This window comes from Salvia hispanica, chromosome 1 (assembly GCF_023119035.1).
Source record: "Salvia hispanica cultivar TCC Black 2014 chromosome 1, UniMelb_Shisp_WGS_1.0, whole genome shotgun sequence".
In the NCBI taxonomy this organism is placed as follows: Eukaryota; Viridiplantae; Streptophyta; class Magnoliopsida; order Lamiales; family Lamiaceae; genus Salvia; species Salvia hispanica.
The window spans coordinates 15,579,038-15,604,555 of NC_062965.1; the positions used below are offsets into that span (position 1 = coordinate 15,579,038).

Here is a 25,518-nt window from a genome sequence, read left to right on the forward strand (position 1 = left end):
ATTGCTTAGCCGGCACGAGATTTTAGGAGTTATTGGTTAAAGTGTTTAATTGGAGAGAGAAGGTGAATGTAAGTATTAAAGTAGAGAGATAAAGAAAGATGAATATTTTAATAGGAGTGAGAAAAAGTGGTTGAGTGTATTAATTGGAGAGAGAAAGTTACTAAAAAAAAGAAATATATCATCTTAGCTAGGACAAACTAAAAGGGAAAACGTGTCATCTTAAGTGGGACGGAGGGAGTACTAAATTTCTAAATTTAATAGTTAAAAATTGTTCTTAATTATTACTCACTGAGATCTAGTTAATTTTTTAATACAATATGCTGCAAATATTTAGATTTTAGACCATATATTTTTCGATGAATTACTAACTCTGAACTATTTTTTTATTATTCGAATAATAAATTACGTGTACCTCACCATTTAGATATTTACATGTATGGATAAAGCAATAATTTCTTGTTTTTTTTGCTTTTTCTTTTCCTTCAATACCGAATATTGAAACAATGTAGAAACAATTAATACTTACCATTTGTAGTAAAGTGAAATGTGACTTTAATAGTGGGACGAACTGAAATGCTAAAATGTGACTCTTATTGTGGGAAGGAAGTAGTAATGTGTTTTATCCTTGCATAAAAGTCTTTCATATTTGTTGGAGTCCAGTTTTTTATAAAGAGAATGAATCTTTTTCTCGAAGGATCAGAAAAAGAGCCCAGATCTACTACGGGAATGATTTGGAAGATCCAAAACAAAAAATAGTGGTATTTGCGAGCAACAACTTAATGGAAGCAGTCAATCAATATAGATTTATCTCAACGCTGATTCAAATCCAATGTAGTACATGTGCGTACATAAGAATGTAATGAATCAATTCTTTTTAATGAGTCGATCCGACCGCAACTTCGAATATGGAATTCAAAGGGATCAAATAGGAAATGATATTCTGAATCATATAACTACAATGAAATATATGATCAACCAACATTTATCAAAATTGAAAAAGAGCTAGAAGAAACGGTTTGATCCTCTTATCTTGATTTCTCGAACCGACTAGAGATTCATAAATCGGAATCCTAATGCATGTTGATACATTTTGTAGCTGAAGATTGCAAAAAATAAATAAATTCGCTAGACAAAATCTATTTAAGTCATTAAGTGAATTTATCTTATTCATGCTTTGAACTTGAATTGCATGGAAAACGTATTTAATATTAATTCTTGCACATGTAAATACATTCTATAACATGAATTACTATGGATTATGATACCACCGTTTGATTCTCTAAAGAATTGTAAGTATATGGCTAACAAGTTCTCCACGTATCGTGTCATACTCAATCTTAGATTTTCTGATCTATTTCCAAATTGAAATTCTGATCTAATTTGTAGTATAAGATAATTTAAGAGTGATCAAGTTCATATTAGTTTGAGATTGAGTCCGAGACTCGTTTAAACTCATAAACTTGTGAAGTTCACAAGGAATGCTTCTACTACAACATAGCTAACTACAAGATAGTTAATGTTGCAAAGATTTTAATAGTATGAGTGTATGACTATCTTGGTGTTTAGTGGAAATATTGATTTCTCTTACTTTGATGAGAGTTACCAAATCTTTAGGCATTTAATTCATTATTTAATGGACAATCTTAGAGGACCATCTTATTGGTCCAAATATTTAGGCATTTAGTCATTACTTGATTTTTAAATTTAAATATAGGTTCATGTGACATTATTTAAGGAAAGCTATCTTACGTGAATTCTTCTAGCAACAACGGACCATTGATAGACATATAATCAAAATCAAGAAACTAAAAATTGGACATATATATGAAGACTGTATAGTAGGGAGATGATCAAACAAGTATGCATTTAAATTCAGAAATGCAGTCTAAATCTTGGTCCTAGGATTAGAAGATCTAAAGGTCAATAATTAATCAATAATACGGAAGGTCATAGCTAAACAGTTTTAGGTCATATTATAAGATTTGTGTTTAATGTCATGTTAAGATCATTTTAGGTCATGCTTTGTTAGTATGACCTAAATTTAAACTAACTATGACCTAAAATTGCCCTACGCATAATATTGTTCTGCGTTTCTGTATTTAAATCTAGTTTTCATAGATCAAAACCCGTGTGTAGTATACTAGTATGAAATTGCAATTCATTTGATTACAAATATATGAAGCCAAAGAACAAAATAGTTTAAATTTAACTAGACCTCTAGGTGCAAATTTCGTGTAACTGGATTGTTCAATAGGAAACAGTACCCTCGACACGTTTGAGAGGACCTTAAATGTGCAAAATCAATAATGATCGTACTATCATTTAATAAAGGGTCCCCTTTTTCTCCACCGGATAAATTCAAAAAAAATTGGCGGTACATGAATAAGATGATAATGGAATTTAAACACCAAAGATATTATTGATATAGGCAGATTAACATAAAAATACAGAAACAAACAGAGCCTCAAAACTCAGAAGTCAAAAGTGTATATAAAGGTGAAACTATGATCTTTGCCAGACAAAAAAGTGGTAACATGTTTTAAGTGTCAATATATATACAGCATCCACACACACAAATTAAAAGAAGAAGACAAACAAAGAATTATGAGTGTATAATTAGAAAAAGCACCATGAATCTTTATGTGTTCCTTTTCTTTATAATGTATGGATATATTAGTGATCAATATCCAGGGACGTCTAATGATATTTATAAATAATAGGGATTGCACGTAATGTTCATAAACTAAAAATGCAGTTTTTTTTTATAAACAAACCCTTTATAATTCTTCGAAATTCAAGTGTTATTTATGTTGTATAACTGTTACTCGTCTTTTTCATATTTGACAATAAGATATCTTCCTTATGGTAATCTCACTGTCACTCTTAGACTAGATTTCTATGCTATAAATATTGGGTATGAAGATTTCAATTGGTGCGAGAAATCAATTTTGATTTGTCTACTTTGCATATTAATCTACTAAATGGAATTTTATAAACTTTAATTTCGAATAAAAATTAGTTATATACAGAAATAGTCTGCATTACAATATCTAGAGGAGTATTATATTACTACCAAATTGAGTAATATAGCAGTTGGATAGATACATTGTCGTATAATATATGATGCTAGCTTTACTGTAATTTATTAATTACAACATTAAACATACTAGTAATATATATTCTGCGTATTATAGATGCTGATAATTGAAATTATATAATGTATTAATGGCATCTTATTTGCTTCTCTTTTTAACACGAGTTCAATCTTTTGTGTTTATGTTTAATCTTAATTGAAATTTATGTTTTAATTCACAGTCAAATTAGTATTTTAATCTTTTGTGTTATTGGCTTGTAGTACTAAATTGATAGTGTTATACATCAAGTGTTTGGCTATTAATTTAAATATTCACACAAAAGTCCACCTCTACTGTTTTCCAATTCATGCATTTTGACAAATTGTGGCAACTCCATTCGACCAAAGTCCAAAACAGATAACAGAAGTTATAAATTGTGTAGAAACTATTTGACTAGAATTAGTTGTAAGCTGAAAAGTCAATCACACATTTTCTTGGTCCAACCCTTATAAATAGGTTACTAAATCTTCATCTAGAAAATTAAGCCCAAAAGGTAACATGAGTCATTATTTCGTGGAGAGAGAGTAAACGAGAAATAAGACATTTTATTGTGGCATTTATTCTTTGCAAAATGTGGTACTCCTTTTAAATTCAAAATGAAACAATTTTTGATGGACGAAGGGAGTAATATATAAGATGGCAAAAACAGGTTTTTCGTGGATGCGGTTCCGATAAGAGTGTACAAGAACACAAACTACACCAACAACTTCTTCCCGGATCAAAAGCCGATGCGTCTGTTCTCGAGCATCTGGAATGCCGATGACTGGGCGACCCGCGGAGGACTGGAGAAGACGGACTGGAAGAATGCACCATTCGTTTCATCATACACGGACTTCAACGTGGATGCGTGCCAGTGGAAGGACCCCTATCCGGACTGCGTCTCCACCACCACGGACAATTGGTGGGACCTCTACATATATTTTAAAAATGTGCAGGTTGAGCTGTGACGGACGCGGTGGGTGTTGAGCAGAGCTGGTGAAGAATTGTGTTTGCTTTTAAATGTTCCGAATATATTATGTCTTCATACATAATATTATTCCTCTCGAATGCTTCCGTTGAATGTTGTTTCTTTCGATTTCAAGTACTGTTGAATAATATTCATTTTAAGTTGTTGATTGTCGAAATGATACTTGATTTTTATCCAAGCTATGGTCAAGTTGTGTTGTTTTCCCCTTTCTTCTCCGCTTCTTTAACCATCCCCTAGTCGCGATCAACCGTGTTTTCTTACCTTAGAAAATACGGCCATGACAACAACATGGGACTGGAGGAGAGAATGTGATGATCAGTCTTTTGACCATTTTATGAAAATGAAGCCTTATAATAGTACTCCCTGTGTCCCAAGTTACTTGAGTCGTATTCCATTTTGGGTTGTCCCAAGTTACTTGATTAATTTCTCTTTATGGCTAAAAACAAAACATCTAATAAACTTACTTTATTCTTTCTTTTACTTTACCCTCTCTCCTCTCTCTTACTTTATTCTTTCTTCTGTTTTATTTAACTCACTAAACACAACTTTCTTAAATCTCGTGCCGAAAAGAAGCGTCTCAAATAACGTGAGACGGATGGAGTATATGATAAAGTTGTAAGTTTAAGGCGAGTTGTATAAAGAAGTTTCGTTGTTTTTTTACTACATTTTTAATTAACAATCAAACCAAACAAAATAGTACAATCAATTCCAAACCAAGAAAATATAATGTTCAAGAAATAGGAACTGAGGAACATATGTTTGAAAGTTCAAGACAACTCGAGAATCAAAAAATAAATAAATAATATACTATTCTTTTACAAGTAATTAAGATCGTGCAAGTCCGGGCAACTCGTTCGGCGACCACGCATGATATCGGTACACTTCTATGTGTCTTTAAAACTACCCACAATTAATACTGCAAATAAATAAGTGAATGAAATATATGAATGCGTATATAGGGGTGCGTTAAAATGACAACACCTCTTAAAATAACATCATACCACCATTCATAGCCACTCATTTGTACACGTGGACGAATAAGACTTTTGTCTCTTCTTAAAGACACTGGTTCGAGACTCATGGAGGGCATTTTTAAATTTATATTTTATGCCTCCTTAAATACACCTTTTTTACCATTTCAATATTATGTCCTCTTTAATGGTAATTTTTCTTACGGTTATAATTTCTGTTCTCTTTAGGGCATCTCCAATCATTTATACCAAACTCAAACCCATTTTCGAGTATATGTCACACAAAAATATAATTTTACTCCAACCATTTACACAAAATTTAAGATTTACACCATTTTTGGGATTTTGCCTCACAAAACTTTTGCAGTAACACCAAATATGGTGTTGTTTCACAAAAAACACTAAAAATGGATTTAAATTTGGTGTATGATTGGAGAAGATTTCTACACCAAAACTCATTTTTGGTGTATGGTTGGAGATGGTCTTAATACCACTATTCTTTATTTTACGTATCTATTACTTCTACATTTCAAAAACATAATTCTTTCAATGTCTTCTTATAAAACATTTCATTTTCTGCTAATATATTTAATTTTTTTTTCTGTCTTTTATCTGATTTATCTTATAAACTATTTTAACTTTCTTAATTTATATAATTTCTAATGCATTCAATTTTTATCGTAAAGTATCTTTTTATTTTTTATTTATTTATTTTTATCATATCTCAATAAATTTCTCTAAGTATTTTTATTTTTCTTCTAGTTGATCAGTTGCAAACAAGCAACGGAATCTGTCTAGCCAACGAGTTGATCAAGTGGAGTTCACCATAAGAGATGATGAGTCATAGGAGAGAGAAAAAAAGATGTCATCTCAAGGGCATTAATGTCAAGATAGGATGAGCTTACCCTGGGGATTTGGGCCCAATGCCATCCTATAAATAGAGAAGAGAATGCACACAGAAAGGAGTTTTTTTTTTTGAAGAGTTCAGCACCATCATCTTCAGTCACCTCGTTTTCACTGCACATTTCTAAGTTCGTAGCAGGGAGCAACGAAGCTAGGAGCCACCGTTCTACCTCTACTTTCCTCTCTTCTTCCTCGTCAAGGAAGGAGAGACTCAGATCTACCCAGAAGTTTTAGTAATTTGTTTTCCTTAAACCCCGAGGGGTCAAAACAATTTCTATTATGTTTTATCTCATGTTTTCTGAAGTATAGTAGTTCTTCATGTTTTTCTCTTAGTCGCTACTTTAGTTACTTCCGTTTGTTGATCGATCTTAAATTCTGAGTTTTGAGAATTCTATTTTGTTTTGATTATTAAAGATCGTTTATGAAATGGAGTTTTTGATGCACGTTGTTTTGGATTTGATGTTCTTTGGTTTAATTGATTTATTTTGGTTTTAGTTCTGTTCTGATTTGAAGATAGATCTGCATAATTTAGTTGCTAGAGCGTAGATCTGAGTTTAGATGGAGTTTGCGATGCATGTTAGTCTGGGTTTGTTGATCTCTGAGTTAGATTCTTTTATGATGCTTGCTTATGGTTCCGATTTCGATTTCTCGTAGGTATATTTATATTTTAGTTCGTCAACTTGCATGCAATTAGGGTAGATACCTTAGATATGTTTCTCTTCCGTTCGGTTTACATGGATCTGTGTTTTAATTTGTTTGTCTCCTACTTTCATGTTATCTGCTCTGTTTTCATCTGTCGTGTTTATCTAGTTGCTTAGCGAAAAAGAATGTAGTAGTTTGTTAGAGTAGCAGTCCCTGTCATCTTTTCGTTGTTTACACCTTTTTAGTAGTGCGTGGTAGTGTGTGTCAATGGTCCCAGTTTACATTTTGCAGAGTACGTTTCCCATCCTAGTTTAGTTGATCAGTTCAGCATGTTTCTTAGTTTTGAGTTTGTCTAGGTTAGTTGATCCGTATAGGTAAGTAAGTTGACCAGTTCAGTTCCTTAGTCTTAATCTTAACCCACTGAAAAGCGTGGCAGCAACCAAAACTTCCTAAATGTCTCGAACACAACTCGACACGCCTCTGTCTCTGTGGGATTCGACCCTTACTTCATTTTACTAGTTTATAGTATTGTGGGTTAAGGTCTTGAAAGCACTAAGTCTCTCTGTTTGCATAACCGACGACCGATAGATAGTAGCCTGCTTGATCCCTTAGCTTGATCAAGTGCATAAACTCTTTTTGCTTTATTTATCCACATGCGAACTCTGAATTATAAGTCTGAATCGATAGCTTTCACATACATTTTTAAAAAAAAATAACTTCTATATAAAAGAGAAAACTGATGTCAGGAGGGCTAGAACTCGGCACCTCATACAATAATGTATAAGCTTCTTGGCGCTAGGACAAAGGCTCTGGACGACTAGAATTTTTCCTCTTAAGCTTAAGTTAGTTGTTTCTTTTCACGAAGGGAAGAATCACAAGGGAAAGTGTCACTAAAGCGAAGGGTTACTTCCCAAATCTTGGAAAATAAATAAGGTGAACTTCTATCCTACATTTAATGGGAAAATCTGAACTCATGTTCGTTATGTATACAAATGTCGTTGTCTTGTCATAAATATTTTTGTGTGAAGATGCCTATTTGTTATGCTTATGCCGAGAATATTATGAATCGAATTCGGTCCAAGCAAGAGTGGTGTCCTTACTTGGATTAGTGTACACAACAGACCGATAGCCAAATGGCAGGTTCAGTGACCGAGGAAGGTGGCACGAGAAAGTTATAGGTGACCGTGGTAGAACACCATCTCTATGGAGAGGAGATACGACGACGAGGTTGGCAACGAAGAGGTGTTAGAGACGATGTTTTTGGTTGTGTAGAATAACACTCTTAGAAATTCATTTGTCACATTATATTTAATAATTTGATCTCGTAAATCAATTTGGCCTTTATCATACACCAAAAAATAATGTATATATTATGCAAATATATAGACAAGAGAATTTGATGAATTACTAACTCTAAACTATTTCATTTTATTCTTAAAATAATCAATTACTTAGGCGTACCTCAATTATTAGTACTGGTCATTTAGATATTACCAAGATTGATGGATGAAGTAGTAATTTCTTTTCGACTTTTTTTGTCTTTTCATTCCCTTCATTCCAAAATATTGAAAAAATGCAGTTAAAATTAAGAATGTGTTTTATAACCTTACATTAAAGACTAGTAGGAAAATAAAATAAATAGTTGAAAAAAAATACCTTTAATTGATATGGGGTAGGCCAAGCCCATTTATTTAGAAAAACTAATTGGATGGGCTGGGCCAATTGTATTGAGAGAATTTAGAAGCAATTGGGCCGGAAACTAATTGGAGTAGTAGATTTTATTTTTGCCACATCTAATCCTCATAGAAACAAAACATACTCTTATCCAGCTCATTACATTATACTAACTAATGCAAAACTCATTTCCCTGTCTGAAAAATGAGTTTCGCAGTAGTTCTTAATTTCCTCAGCACTTCTTCCGGCAATTATCGACCATCTGATTGCAGATAACTAAAAATGATAATATTGTAGAATACAAAAAATTGGAGGCACATTGAATGATAACAAGAAATTTAATTTCTTATTTACCTCTCTCCCACTACTCCATCATTATTATAACTAGTATCACGCCTGTGACATGTGATATGTGATATGCACATAATAATATATTTTTAAAATATTAATTTTAAATTTTAAATTAATTAAACGAATTAGAATCAATATTAACAATGGACAATGTGAGTAACAATTTTAGTTATATGAGAATAAAAAATCTATACAAATCAATATTGAAACATAATAAATTTGTAACAAATCACATATATAATATTTAAACAATAAATCATGGAGTAGGAAGATAAAAATCTATCACAATAAAGAATTAAATACTATGGATAATTACTCATTATTTTTAAAACTTCTTTATACACCACATTAACTTTAAAACTAAAGTCAATCTCATCATTATAAACTAAAACCTTCAATTCTTCACAATTCGTCACTCTTTAACAGAACTCGTAGGTAAAGACGTATGCCTCACCTAAAAATACAATAAAATAAAGAACAAAATCAATTTGCAATGCACAAAATCAATAATCAATATGTATTAAAACGATCATCCGTAGAGCAAAGCATAAGATGTATGAGACCCATGAAAGTACACAATCAAACAATTCACACCACATAATTTTGTGGAGGCTTTCCTAGCCATCCAAATCAAGAAGATAAAGCTTTAGTGACTCCAAATTAACATCAATCAAAGTGACAAATAGAGAATAAAAGTATTTATTTACCTGGGAACGAGAGAGGGAAGTGAATATGTCTACTGGGTAAGAATATATATAGCATAATGATTCCATGAATGTAACCAAAAGAAGCGTCAATAAGAAGCAAATCCAAAACTCAACCTATTAATTTCACCAAAATCGAATATAAATATAGACTATAGTAGTAATTGTATACTATCAAATTAAAGAAAAGAATATTAATTAGAAAGAGAAATAGAAGTACCCCATAGCCAAAACTTGAGGAAAACACAGAGTGGAGGAAGAAGAATAGACACGATAATGTCCATGAAAGTTGTTGTTCCCATTTTTCTTTTCTCTCTTTTTTTTTAGTTTTCAAGAAGAAGAAAATAGAAATGCAGAAACGTTTAGAAGATAAATTGAATCAAATTATCTTTGCTAACCTCCCACTCACTCACGTATATATGAAACATGTGAAACTAATCTCCACTAATAAGAAGAAACGTGGAACCAACTAAGTAGGATTATATATTTATTAGAATTAATTTCTGAAATTTATATTAATTGCATTTACATCCCTCACCATAAAATGATTATTCAAAACCTCCCGAAACTCTCCTCTTATATATTGTATAGATATACTACTCCCTCTTCCATTAAAAATGAACCATTTTCCTTTTTTGGGTTGTCCTATTAAAAATGAAACATATCCTAAAATATAAATAGCATAATCTCTACTGTATCATATCTCTTACTTTATTCTCTCCCCATTAATTCACAAACAACACTACATAACATCTCGTGCCGAAAATCAAATATTTCATTTCTAATGGGACGGAGGGAATACTATATATTAGTATAAGTAATTTTTGCAGAAATTTATTCTTGCACGATGTGTATTAGATACGGACCCTGAGCCGAGATGCATCAGGACAGCGTAGAGTAGCCAGCAGCAAAAGACGTCAACATGAAGATCGATCACGAGGACACCTGATCATTTGTTTAAACTCGGTTCATATATATATGCGGCCTCAAGGCCGTGTCGTTGGAAAGATTATGCTACCAAGTAGTCGATATCTTGAATCTTCAAGATGTAGAAGATCTCTATTTTATGTTAGTATTAAATTTAAATAAATATTCTCGTGTTTTCTTATTGATTCTTTCTCGGTCGTATTAAGAAAGTCGAATCAAACAGAAGTTGGGATTCTATAAATTCTAGAAAGCCTAGAGGTCATAATTCATTGAGAAATAAAATTAAACTTAAACTTATTCTTATTCCTTTTCTTACTTTTGTTTGATAACCCTAGGAAAAATTCACCACACTTTTTGGGGGACCTAAACAGTAAAATCAATAATAAATAAGGGGTCCCCTTTTTCTCCACTGGATAAATTTATATTGCAGTAGCCACACCATAAATATTATTGATTTTACAGGCAGATTAAAAAAAACGCTGAAACAGTTGAACCCTAAAAGGATGTATATAAAGGTGAAACCCTGATTTTTGCTATACAAAGAGTGGTAGCATGGTCTGAGCCTGCAGAGATTGCATGGAGAGCACAGTAGCTAACCTTACCTTTCTACACATTAGCAGAGGGCCAACATATATACATATACAACAGTTGGATAGATAGTCTCATGGATGAATGTCGCGGGTTTTAATAAGAAATTGGTAAAATAAGGAATAAAATGGATAAAATACGAGAGAGAAGAAGAAACGATGAGTAAAGTATCAGTGAGAAAGAGAAAAAGTAGATAGAATAGTATTAATAATTTGAGAGAAACTTTTCATTTTTTGACAGGACTATCTTTGTGGACATCCCGAAATGCAAAGATGGTGCTATTATTTTTGGTGGACGGAGGGAGTATGCTTCCCTTTGAAAAATGACTTTGACAGTACTCCTGGATTTCATCGGCATTTCTTCCCGGAATTCTTCCAGCAATTATCGACCATCTGATGGCATATAGTAATTAAAAGATGATATTATTCAAGAAAACTAAAAATGCACTGCAAGAATAATTACTTATTTACCTATCTCCAACCAACTTATACATTCTCCAAATCTAGTCCTCTTCAGCTATTGAGAAGCTGTTGGCTTCCTTAGATGATTCTGCAACTCGGCATTCAAGATATGTTCCATTATAAAACATATATTTGCTGATAGGGATAATGTTGTATAGTGGAATATGAAAAAAGAGGTTACCTCTTAAGCTAGAAGTAGCATCAGAAATTTCTGAACTCTCCATGTTACTTCCTAATTGAGCTATGTCACACAAAACTAATGTGGTGGTTATTTATAGAAAAAGGCCCATGAAAGAAGTCTGGTTAGCAATTTATGAAATCATATACTCCACTCCGTCTCATTTTATGTGACACATTTTTTATCGCACGTGTTTTGGAAAAAACAGACTAAATAGTTAAGTGGAGAGAAAGTAAAGTAAAAAAGAGAATAATGTAGAGGATAGTCTTATCTACATTATTCTCTCTCTTACTTTAATTTCCCTCTACTTTAACTATTTATTACTGTATGATTTTATCAAAACACGAGCGGAAAATAAATGTGTCACATAAAATGGGACAGAGGGAGTACTTCATTGTCTCATTCAAGATGCCACCTTTTTTTTTTGTCTCGATGACTACTTTCTACGTTTTGGAATAAACATCATCTAAAATATATGCAATTGAGATTTAGTCAGAATTCTTATAAAATTATTTTTAATTTAATATATTTTTATGAAAAAATTAATTTAAATCAAAAGAGTTAGGTTAATTTAATGTTTTGAGATAGTTTTTACGAGAAGGAAAGTACTCCCTCCGTCCCACAAAAGATGTCACACTTTCCTTTTTTAGTTTGTCCCACAAAAGATGTCACATTTCCTCTTTTGGAAAAAGTTCCTTCTCACATCAATTATAAAATTATATTTTCTCTCACCACTTAACACACAAAATAACATCTCCTAAAATCCCGTGTCATTTCTCAAGTGTGACATCTTCTCTGGGACGGAGGGAGTAGTAAATTTAAATTTATTAATTTTTTATTAAAATATGATCTGTTTGACATTAATTTAACTTCTCATAATTAAAAATTGATATTAGTTAATTTTTAATACGTTCGATACTGCAAATATTTAGACCATATATCTGAACTATTTTATTTTATCCTTCGAATAATCAATTACATAGGCGTACCTCATCTATTAATTAGTCTACTTGTCATCCAGATATTTACAAAATCTTTTCGATTTTTTTGCCTTTTCAATCCCTTCAATACCGATCATTAAAAGAATGTAGAAATAATTAAGAATGTGTTTTATCCCTACATAAAAGACTTTAATTTAGTAATTATTGGAGTTTGCAGCGAAGCGAAAGATTATAAAAAATAAATAAATTTGCAACGCAAAATATATATTTAGGTCATTAAGTGAATTATCCAATTCATGCTTTGAACTTGAATTGCATGGAAAACGCATTTAATTTTAATTCTTGCAAATGCAAATACATGCATTCTATAATATCAAGTATATGACAACTTCTTTGCATGTTGTGTCGTACTTAACCTTAGAATTTCTGATTTATTTCCAAACTCGAATTCTTTTTTTGTGTATGTATAGATTATTTTTGTGGTTTTAAAAGAGATCAAGTTCATGTTGGTTTCAGATTGAGTTTAAGACTCTTTTAGACTCATAAACTTGTAAAGTTCACAAGGAATATTACAACATAGCTAACGTACAAGATAATTAATGATGCAAAGATTTTTAAAGTATTTCTATCTTGGTGTTTAGTGTAAAATTTGATTTCTTATTTTCTTTACGTTGATGACTGATGAGAGTTGTCTTCATGCATTTAATTCATTACTTAGTGGACCATCTTAATGGACCAAATCATTAGGCAGGACCATCTTAGTGGACCATTTTAATGGTCCAAATCTTTAAACATTTAGTCATCACTTGATTTTTAAATTTAAACAAATATAGGTACTAATAGTGAATTGAAAGTGACATTTAAATATAGAGTGAACTGCCTAATTGAGCTCTACACTTGTATGCTCTCACTTTTGCGGTATCTAAACATAATTAATATCACCAGCGGTACCCGGACTTGTAATTATGCACGTTTGAAGGTTTTTTACACTTTTCGTCACTTTTTCTGGACATTATAACCCCCGAATGGGTGAAAGGCTAATTTGTCCACACAAAATCTTTCTCTATCTACAGCCGCCAGCCTGCGCAGACATCATTCATCTTCTTACTTTTCTTCTTCCCAAGATTGGGAACTAGACTTGTACGCTACATCATTCGTCCACATTTGAATTTTTTTGTGCATCTCTTCTTCATCTCTTCCTCCCTCTTTTGTTCTTTTATTTGCATCTTGGGTTTGTATATTTTGCAGTTGTACGACCGCCACCATAGAAATGCATATTAATTTTTCTTTCTATTTTTAATAAGTACATCTCACGTTACACTATCTTAATATTCTCATATTCTATTACAAAATTATATCTAAAAATGGATTTTATATTCCACTACTTTTCGCCATCTACTTTTATTCACAAAGTCGAATAATTTCTTAAAACTTGTGCCAAATCAAAGTGAGTTATTTAATCATGTACAGAGGCTATAGTTATTTACCTCTCTCCCACGAGCTTATAAATCCTCAAAATCAAGTCCTTTTCATCTTTCGTATCTTACTTCTGCAACTCATGTTCCATTAAAGAAACAGTTGCCATCGCGTTGCAGAAAAGGAGGATGAAAAAATAAACTACCTTTATAAATATATATAAATATATTTAACATAAGAAAAGACATCTGTGATAGAGAGTATTTTTTAAAACTCGACTCTTAATTTCTCTCGTAATAGAGAGTATTTTTTTTAAGCTATTTTTTATCAAAGTGACTGAACAATCATGATGTTACCTGAATTTCACTTTGAATGATAGAATATTACTAGAAAATGACCAATTTTAAAATGTTAAGTTTTTTAATATGTGATTAGTAAAGTATGAGTAATAGAGAATGAAACCCAGAGAAAAAAGTTTCATTAAAAAGGATGTTACAATTAGTTTACTTACTTTTGTAAGCAAAATACAACATTATATAATACTATATATGTATTTTTATTATTTCTGATATTTTATTGTCTCACAATTTTACTTTATTAACACAGCTAATATGTGTCCAAATGAAATATCACTACACTAACGAATAGAGAGGATAAGTAATAATTAGTATAAGTATGTGGTTCTCTTATCCTTAAATGACTGTAGTATACTATGAAATTGCAATTCATTTGATGACAAATAGTATATGAAGCCAAACAATAAAATAAAATAGTTTAAACTTTAACTAGATCTCTAGGTGCAAATTTCGTGTAACTTGATTGTTCAGCAGGAAACACCCTCCACACGTTTGGGGGGGACCTTAAAATGAGCAAAATCAATAATTATCGTAAAATATTATAATAAATAAGATGATAATGGAATTTACACACAAAAATATTATAGGCAGATTAACACAAAAATACTGAAACAACTTAGCCCTCAAAACTCAAAAGTATATATAAAGGTGAAACTAGGTTCATATTCCATTGCTTATACCATCATAATCCAAAATTAAGATCAAATCTACATCCTTAGATTTTAAAATGAGTGGATGAGATTGAATCTTACAAATTTCAATAAATAGTAGACAAAATATCAACAAAAGGGTAATATCGTTATTATGTTATCATATGATCATTTTCGTGAGGGTTTTTTTATATCAACATATTGTATTACAAATATCAACAATATGACATAAGAATATCAACACTAGTACAAGAAAATATCAACACATATTTATTGAGATTTTTACATGGTTTTATTGAGATTTTATATGCATTATATTGAAATTTTTTGATGTATTTTTTGATAAAAATCTGGTTATCAACATTTACGAAAACTAAAATAAAAACTATTAAATTTCATCATACGAACGTCGTCGGAACATATGCAATTGAGATCTCGTTGAAATCCTTATAAAATTATCTTTAATTTAATAGTATATTTTTTGCAAAAAAAATAATTTCAATCGAGAGAGTTACGTAAATTTAAGTTTTAAGATGATTTTAATGAGAGGGAATTGACATTAATACCCTTTAATTTTATTTAATAATTTTCTTAATTAAAAATATAATCCATGTGGCATTATTTCAACCACTAGATCTCCTAATCTAATGGCTAAGATTTGGTCTTAATTTTGGTTGCTAATTAGTTAGCAATTGATCACTCCACGGTGAAACTATATATGATCTTTGCTAGGGTTTAGACGTGGTCTCTGATCGGTAGTAGTTCTAATGGAAATTTTAGACTATTTAATGCAAGATTTTTGTTGTGTAATGAATTTATTTGTCATGTACTATATTAGGGTTTTGTTTAAGATTTGTCATGTTTGCTTATTTGGGTCACGTTTCAGTTATTTCCCAAGGGTTTAGCCATCCTTTGGGCTAGGGTGTATTATGTATTTAGTACCGCAACCGTTTCCAAGGAGCACGAGTTTTAGTTATGGTCTCGGCTAGGTTTTAGTAATCGAGGCGACTAGGGAGTTGATTTATTAGATAAACTTAATGTACATTTATTAATGTGTAATGTAAAGTATTGACCAAATAATGTACGTTTTATATATGTAATGCGTATGTTAGCTGAGACTTGTTGTTTGTGATTGTATACAGTGGTTGTTGTTGGTATAATGTTGTATGCAATAGGGAAGGCAACAAGAAGTCGATCGAGGATGGCCAAGCGAATGCACGGTCTGGTTTTTCGATCAAACGCCGGCGGTTATCCAAGCGGTGTGTTTGTAAAACGAGTATATCTTTCAAGTTCTTCTCCGAACGAGGAGTTCCAAGTTATATTATCGAGGAGTTCAACGAGGTTCATAACCATTATATGGTTGAGTCAGAGCATCAACAGTTTATGTCACTCAATCGAAAGTTGGAGGATGTACATCACCAATTCATTCTTGATTGTTCGAAGGCTAATATAGGCCCCACACTTACGTTCAATGTGTTGAATGAAATTCTCGGGGGTTTTCAACTCGTTGGTTGCAATCTTGGGGATATCAGGAATGCTTCTCGAGAAACATTCCTGATATCCCCAACATTGCAACCAACAAGTTGAAAACCCCCGAGAATTTTCTTCAACACATTGAACATAAGTGTGGGGCCTATATTAGCCTTCGAACAATCAAGAATGAATTGGTGATGTACATCCTCCAACTTTCGATTGAGTGACATAAACTGCTAATACTCTGACTTAACCATATAATGGTTATGAACCTCGTTGAACTCCTCGATAATATAACCTGGAACTCCTCCTTCGGAAGAGAACTTGAATGATATACTCGCTTTACAACCACACCGCTTGGATAACCGTCGGCGTTTGAGCGAAAAACTAGACCGTGCATTCGCTTGGCCATCCTCGATCGACTTCTTGTTGCCTTTCCTATTGCATGCAACATTATACCAAGTAGTAACACCATCTATTTTCCTCATTTGTGATTTGCGCGTATCAAAACCAACAGCGCGGGCATATACATCGTAGAACGCGAAACCAAAATCTAGTGATTTGAACTTCTACCCAACCACAGGCTTCAAATCAGGAGAACATTCAGGTACAACAACCACTGTATACAATCACAAACAACAAGTGTCAGCTAACATACGCATTACATATAAAATAACGTACATTATTTGGTCAATACTTTACATTACACATTAATAAATGTACATTAAGTTTATCTAATAATCAACTCCCTAGCCGCCTCGATTACTAAAACCTAGCCGCGACCATAACTAAACTCGTGCTCCTTGGAAACGGTTGTGGTACTAACTACATAATACACCCTAGCCCAAAGGATGGCTAAACCCTTGGGGAATAACTGAAACGTGACCCAAATAAGCAAACATGACAAATCTTAAACAAAACTCTAATATAGTACAGGACAAATAGATTCATTATACAACAAAAATCTTGCATTAAATAGTCTATAATTGCCATTAGAACTACTACCTATCAGAGACCTCATCTAAACCCTAGCAGAAACATTATCTAAACTCCATGCGAGACCAATCAACACTGGTACAATTAGGAAACGGTTGCGATACTCACTACATACTACATCCAAGCCCCAACCATTGTTTCTCTACTTGGGAATAAATGAAACTTGGGAACAATAATCATAGACTTCAAAACTTGGAAAAATCTATTTTGCAAAGAACAAAAACTCCAACCAAACGGTTTTCTAGTGCAGTAATCAGTTTAATCTCAACAAAAACTTTTCTAATAAGATTTACCTTCTTCCATTGTTGAAGAACAACAATAAAACGATAATATGCAGAAACCAATACAAGGACGCTCCGATAAAATAGAATTTAAACGAGAAGTTAAAACTATACGAATTTCGCCAGAAATTTTAAGAAAAACAATTGTCTTCAATGGAGAAAGAGAAGAAATATTTGTGGAATCATAGAATAAAACTGCTGAAATCTTTTTGGATGGAGAGAATCAAGCACTTTCCATAACCGACGTGAAAGTGTATACCATAAAAGTCATTTTCTATTTTTTTAATGAATTAAAAAGAATAAATCAGGCCATATTTTTGGCCATTGAATCTTAAAAATGGATGGCCGAAATTGAAAAGGAAAATGACATCTTATTTGCTTCCCCTTCTAAAATGAGTTTCACAGTGCTCCTTGATTTCGTAGGCTTTTCTTCCAGCAATTAATGCATATCTGAGGATATATAAGAGTAATATATGGAGTATTAATTAGGGATTAATACTTATCGGACGAAAAAAGCAATGAAAATAGAGGAAAATAAAAGGAGTGGTGAGCGGCTTTTACGATATGCGAGAAAGTGAGAATGATGAAAATAATTTATTTCTTTATTTTTAATTATAATAAATGACTCCATACTTATTATAATATGTGGGATAAAAAAAATATACTGTGAAAATAAATCATATCAAATACTAAAAATTTAAATAATATGACTTTATAAATTATATTTTAAATAATTAAAATAGACTAAATAATAGTATATTTTAATATGGGAGAAAATTAGATAAAATGGAACAAATATCTATATATCATATAATTAAAACTAAAAATTAGAGGCGCATTGAATGCGAAATGTCACCATCTCCAACGACTTATACATCCTATATATGAATCAAGTCCTTTTCATCTTGTGAGAAGCTTATGACTTCCTCGATGTCTCTCTTACTCATCATTCAAGAAATATTTCAATAAAAAAAACATATGTTTGCTAAAAAGGATCATATTGCATAATAGAATGTGAAAAAAGAGGTTACCTTTATGTCATACAATACTAATATGATGATTATTTATAGAATTGTCAGATAAAAAGACCCCAAAAGATACATGATTAAAAAATTATGAAATCATATATTATGTGCATTGAATCATAAATCACATGTCATTCAATTTTCCGCACTTGTCCAAATTTGATCAAATATTGCTAATTAAATTTTGTGAAATCATAAATCATGTGTTATTGTCTAGAGCATTTGTCCTAGTGGCAAGGAGCTTAGACATCAATGTATAAGGTGCCGAGTTCGAGTCCTCAGTTGTAATTTCCTTCTTTCTTAGGAGTTTATTTGTAATTTGTAATTTTCTCCTTTATATAAGAATTAATTTTAAAAAAAAAATCAGTATGTCATTCAATGTCCCGTTCATGTATTATATGATTGAGTAATTTATCATTTAGCGTTCAAAATTATTAAATATAATGACATGCGCATGATATATATTATCTTGAATCTAAATTTTGGTCTTTATCATACACTAAAAAAGTAAATACTAAATCACATATAGTGCAAATATATAGACCATAGATATTTACAAGATGGATAGATAAAGCTTTAATAATTGAATTCAATAAATTTGAATTCACAATGCGCTGACCATATTAAATAAACAACAGATTCAATTAATTTATCTATAATATGGTTTCAATTATACCAAAATACATGAGTTCTCAACCATGCTATGATACCACATGTTGGACATTATTTATCATCATATATTCAAAATTACATAATTGAATATAAATAAAGCAAGATCTTCGAACAACATGTATTTCACGTAAAAACATAAACATAATAGGATCGAAATATACCTTGGTGATCCATAACGGAAGCGATTGAGAAAGGAGGAGACGATTTCCTTGAACTCTTTTCGGCGTAGTGGCGCAACTCTAACTCCTAGGATTTGTTTCTCTCTTTCCCTCGTTTATGTGTTCTCTATAATGTGTGTGATTTGATGGGATCACCACATTTGTATATATAGGCAAAGAGATGACAAACCCTAATTATCAAACCTTAAAGCCATTCCATCAAAGTGACTAGTTAATTAGGACGTTTCTGTTTTACCAAGTAATACCAAAATCAAATTAAATAATTAATCATTACAATTTGATTTAATTTTTGTAGTCCATAATATATCAAACCATAAATATATATATGCGTCCATTAATAATCAAAGGAATCAAATAATCCTTCACTTAATGACTAAATCAAATACGCATACATATACTATAATTATGTTAATATATTCTCCTTTTTCCTTATTAGTATAGGAACATATATTTAGTCAAACTTAATGACTAATTTAGGGAATATATTATGCCTAATCGAATGATTATAATTTAGGAAAACGTCCCATTATATTAATAGTTATTGATAGCTTATTAATCAGGGGAAGGGGAAAATGTGTCTTATACCAAATACATGTATTATATGAAAAATCTAATTCTATTCAGGATTCTATCATAAGTCACATATCATATGTGAGACATAAAACTTACATTTCTATGTCTTGGCTCATGTGGTTATTTTAACTTCTCTTGTGCTTATATATTTATTTGATTGATTACCTTATAAATGCATGCAGATTTTATTACAATACTCGGGAGATGAGTAGTTTAATGTGAAAGAAGAGAAGTTGACGTCTTTGCCAATATAATCGACAGATTTGATCCTTTGAATGAAGCTAAGTATCTTAGGAGCTTTTAGGAGTTGTTGCCTTAGTTTTAGGAAGGACACTTCGGTTCTAGGTAGCAATCTACAAATTGTATGCTTCGGGAGAGGATATAGTTTTACCTTAGTGATAGCTTAACCCTTGAGACCCTTTGTTGGCATAGTTTGGAAGTTAGTTGAGCATGGGATAGTTGTTATCGATCCTGTAGGATTCTACCCTTCTCTCATCCTTGATCTACATCTGTTTTCTTTTAATTGCTTTTAGTTCTCTAGTTGTTTTTAATTGCTTTTACGTTGCTTTAAGTAGATTTAGTAAAACCAAAATTTTCCAATTCATCTAGATAGTAGTTGAGGTTGGTTCGTGGTAATTAGGTTGATACTCATTGTCTCTGTGAATACGATACTTTTTGCTTACTATTTGCTACATTAGCCTTGTACACTTGCGGGTATACTTGTGTTAAAAATAAGTTGAGTCAGACATGGATTTGAATTTGGTCAAGAAAGAATTGACGGAGATAAATTGTAAACTGCGATTTTCAAGTCTTGTTACCACAAAAATTATAACGACAGTTTGTCATTTATCAATCCATGTTATTAATTTGACTTTGCCTTGAGTTTTTTCCGATGTCCTTGAAATTTTGGTTGAATCTTTACAGATTTCCAATTTTACTTCTGTCAACCCCTTTCAAGATAGTGTTTTTAATTTATGAATGTGCAAAATAAATACTCCTAATTATTTATAGCAGAAGGATAGAAGACATGGATTTGATCAAGAAAGAAATAATGTAGATCATTTCACTCAAAGATCAGAGACAAGTCCCGGAATTTGTGGTTCCTATATCTTTGAAGATGTCAACATCTTTTAGGCTGAACTACACAACTTCACTACTGAACTCAGATAATGACAAACTTTGCTTGAAAATATTGAAGTTTTTTTTCTAATCAAAGACACCCAGTGTGGGTGGGGGGTTTAGGCACACGCCCAACCCGTGAATAGAATCAAAATATATCGTTCCAACACGTGATCCTAGCCCAAAAGTGAGAAGGATCCAAAGTAAAAGGGTGCAACACGAGGACTTCCCAGAGGGTCACCTATCCTAGTACTACTCTCGCCCAAGCACGCTTAACTTCGGAGTTCTGATGGGATCCGGTGCATTAGTGCTACAATCATTAGTCAATTTATCTTAATACATGCATTTTATATCTGGGAATGTTTGAGGAGATCGGTATTTTAGTCTCAAATAGTCATCAAGCTATGGAATTCTGAAGGATTTATAAAATCAATAAGTGGCAAATGTTTGGAAACCATTGCGAAAGAGTACTTAGAGGAACTAGTTGATAGGAATCTAATTATAGTTCACAAGTTTTGAAACACATGAAAGATGAAGTACTTCAAACTCCATGATTTGGCAAGAGACGTTTGCTTGAGAGAAGCTGAAAATGAGAGGTTTTATGTTGTGTTCGGGCAACATAGTCCTCAAGGCACGCATAGCCAACAACGTGTAGTTATTCCTAGAAGCACTCCAGAAGAAAAAGTCGTTGATGCCATGAACTCTAGACCATATGTCCGTACATGTATAGCTATCATGAAGACGTTCAACTCAAAAAATTGCTGGAGTTGGTTAATTTGAGGCTGCTTGTTTTTACGTCAAGAGGAAAGTTTTTCCAACTTCCTACCTCAATATATCTCCACTTGAGTCTACAAACAATAATTGTTCATTCTCCTATGTTTACATTTACCATTGATGCACCGGTTAAAATATGGAACATGCCTTAACTTAATTAGGTGTCTCCCAGATCTTTCCATTGTAATCATGGAGAATCTACATACCCTCAAGCGAGTAAGTAATTTCAAGTTTGGCCCGTAGAATTCCCAATATTAAGAAACTGGGACTAATTTATTGATTGATGACGATGAGGATATTGAGTCATGTGACGGCCTAACGGGTGATTTGTTTCGAAACCTTACCTTTCCACAGTCCCTTAAGAGGGTGAATCTTGAAAGTGGTACAAACATAACATAATGCATATTGGAAAAAGTTAATACATTACCCCATTCTTGAAAAGCTCCGGTTAGTATTTGGACGTTTCGTAAGAGGAAAATGGAAACGGTTGAAGGCAAATATTTGTTCATTGGGTGGTGTTTGGGTGATGGAGAGCTCTCACTTCTCATACCTCAAGCACGTTCTTCTTGATGAAGTACATGGGAAGGAGATCCGTGCAGAACTTAGTGATATTCCAACAATGAAATGCGTGCATTTGTACTATTGCTGTGAATCAATAGTGAAGAGCACAAAGGGAATGGTAGAGGCACAAGAAAGAGAACTATCATATACTCCCTCCGTCCAAAAAAAATAGGGCACATTTACCATTTTTGGCCATAAAAAAAAAAGAGTGAACTGCCTAATTGAGCTCTACACTTGTATGCTCTCACTTTTGCGGTACCTAAACAAATTTAATATCACCAGCGGTACCCGGACTTGTAATTATGCACGTTCGAAGGTTTTTTACACTTTTCGTCACTTTTTCTGGACATTATAACCCCCGAATGGGTGAAGGGCTAATTCGTCCACACAAAATCTTTCTCTGTCTACAGCTGCCAGCCTGCTCAGACATCATTCATCTTCTTACTTTTCTTCTTCCCAAGATTGGGAACTAGACTTGTACGCTACATCATTCGTCAACATTTGAATTTTTTTGTGCATCTCTTCTTCATCTCTTCCTCCCTCTTTTGTTCTTTTATTTGCATCTTGGGTTTGTATATTTTGCAGTTGTACGACCGCCACCATAGAAATGTCGACGTTGTCTACTAATGGTTCGGAACAAGGAAATGGGTGTAGGTGGCTAAGATTCCAGTATGAGAAGTGTTGGTGTCGGGAAAGAGCTTGTTTGAAAATAGTTACCGATTCGAGGCGAGCATCGTACGGGATGTTGTACTTTGTGTGCGAGAAGAAAGAAAAAATTGGTGGGTGCAATTTCTTCCGGTGGAGTGTTTGAGAGACTGCCCAACCGAAGGTCCGGCGGAGTGTTTGAGAGACTGTCCAACCGAAGGAAAAGTTCAAAGCAATGGAAATTTCAGTGAAGAAGGTAGAGGTAGAAGCAACGACAGATTGATTGTTTTACTTGCTTTTGGTGGTTTTCTTTTTGCACTTTTTGCCTTTCTGATTACTTTGATAAAGTAATCAGTATGTTGTGTTGTAATGTAATCAAATAAATTTTAGTATATTGCATTGTTGACTATTGTGTGAATGTTATGGATAAGTTTAGTTTGTCATCAATTACCCACCTCTAATCTCAACAACACACAGAATGAACACTGAAACCTAACAAAAGAGAACATCATTTTGCATACCCAAGAAATTAAAATCACAAAGATAGGTGCCCAAATTTTGTGGAAATGGAGTACGACGGTGGATTAGGTTCTTCCATCTCTTCCGGCGAATTAGGTTCTTCTTCCATCTGCTTACTCTTTGTACATGAACTAATATTAAATCATTTCAAACTTTGTCCAAAAATCCACTCAAATCAAAATGTAGATGAAAAGGCTGGCAGCTGTGGCAGCTATAGACAGAGAAAGATATTGTGTGGACGAATTAGCCCTTCACCCATTGGGGGGTTATAATGTCCAGAAAAAGTGACGAAAAGTGTAAAAAACCTTCAAACGTGCATAACTACAAGTCTGGGTACCGCTGGTAATATTAATTTTGTTTAGACACCGCAAAAGTGAGAGCATACAAGTCTAGGGCCCAATTAGGTAGTTCACTCAAAAAAAAATAGAGCACATTCATTTATGGAAAGTTTTCAACAAATAATAACCCTATACATCATTCCACTAGCACTACTTCTCAATTACTACAAATAATAACCCTACACATTCCACTAGCACTACTTCTCACTTACTTTTTCTCCTTCGATCTCTCTTACTTTTTTCTCTACTTTCTTACATTACCAATTCTATATTGAAACCCGTGTCATACACCAATTGCCCTTTTTTTTGGACGGAGGTAGTATAATAATTAGATGTCTTATGTTGTTTCTGTTTTTACACGTTGACAATGACATCGTCTATGTATTGTTGCATAAGCCTCCACTTCCAAGAAACTGAATTTATGGTTACGAACAGAATTCAAGATTCTTGATCTCATATTAAATATGCAGCCATCTCCAAAGGCTAGTCTTTGATGATTTACACGAGATCATGAAGTTGAAATGTAGAGGAAAGTGGGTGATGGAAGTTCACTGGGGACGTTGAAAATGCGCCAAGAACGTTATGCATCAGAATACTTGAAATTCGCACGGTGCTTGCGGATCGATCTTATAATTTCGCATGGTGCTTACGAATGGATTTTAATCATTTGACATCATTTAGGGGGAGAAAATAATTTACAGTTTTTTTATAATTTATTTAAATTTTTTTAATTTTCATATTTTTTCCTTTTGAGTTCCTAAGATTTTTCGAGTTATAATATTGTATTTACTTCATTATAACGTTAGATTTATGTAACCATTAGATTGGATTTAAGTATTTCATCCGCACTCTTTCTCCAGTATTATCCTAAAAGACGAGGACGAAAGATATTGTTTTGTTCAACCTTTAACTCAACAAGATGTTCTCGAAACAAGATATTCGCAGTTTCAAGAATAGGTGGATTCTCCAGGAAACATGATTGAATTACCTATTAGATATTGAGCAATTGATTGAATCATCAAATGATAGACTAAGAAATACATACAGAAATCAAAAGGGTGGCGACAGAATTACCTATCAGATAGGAAAATGTTTCTGCAGAGAAGCAAAAATAAATTACTCCCTCCGTCCCATTAAATATGCAACATTTGTTTTTCGGCACAAGATTTTAGGTAGTGTTGTTTTGTGAGTTAATGAAGAGAGAAGAAAAAGTAGAGAGAATATTGTTTCTATTTTTAGAAACGTTTCATTTTTAATAGGACAAACTAAAAAGGAAAACGTTTCATTTCTAATGACAGAGAGAGTATACCGTTGTGGCCAAAATGCAAAATTAGGCATCGACCGCAGCATGGTTTTTCTCTTTATGTTTTTCTATTTTTTGAAGGGATGAGAATGTTGAGAGACAACTGAAAGAAAATGGTCACAACATGCGTTTAAAGCATAAAAATTATGCGTTTTGTCTACATCATATGTTGCTGTACTTTATGAGACAACATGGTC

The 25,518-nt window shown here is 32.6% G+C and overlaps 2 long non-coding RNA genes and 1 pseudogene across 2 annotated transcripts; 1 reads left to right on the top strand and 2 right to left on the bottom strand.

The window, feature by feature from the left end:
* Positions 1-11,051: 11,051 nt before the first annotated feature.
* Positions 11,052-11,563, bottom strand: LOC125202652. The gene is made up of 3 exons (XR_007173141.1): positions 11,504-11,563; positions 11,332-11,410; positions 11,052-11,253 (listed from the first exon to the last, which is right to left on the bottom strand). It is a non-coding gene; the product is annotated as an uncharacterized LOC125202652 (long non-coding RNA).
* Positions 11,564-13,494: 1,931 nt separating this feature from the next.
* LOC125202653 lies at positions 13,495-23,570 on the top strand. The gene is made up of 2 exons (XR_007173142.1): positions 13,495-13,581; positions 23,102-23,570. It is a non-coding gene; the product is annotated as an uncharacterized LOC125202653 (long non-coding RNA).
* Positions 21,390-21,508, bottom strand: LOC125202865 (annotated as a pseudogene).
* Positions 23,571-25,518: the final 1,948 nt, after the last annotated feature.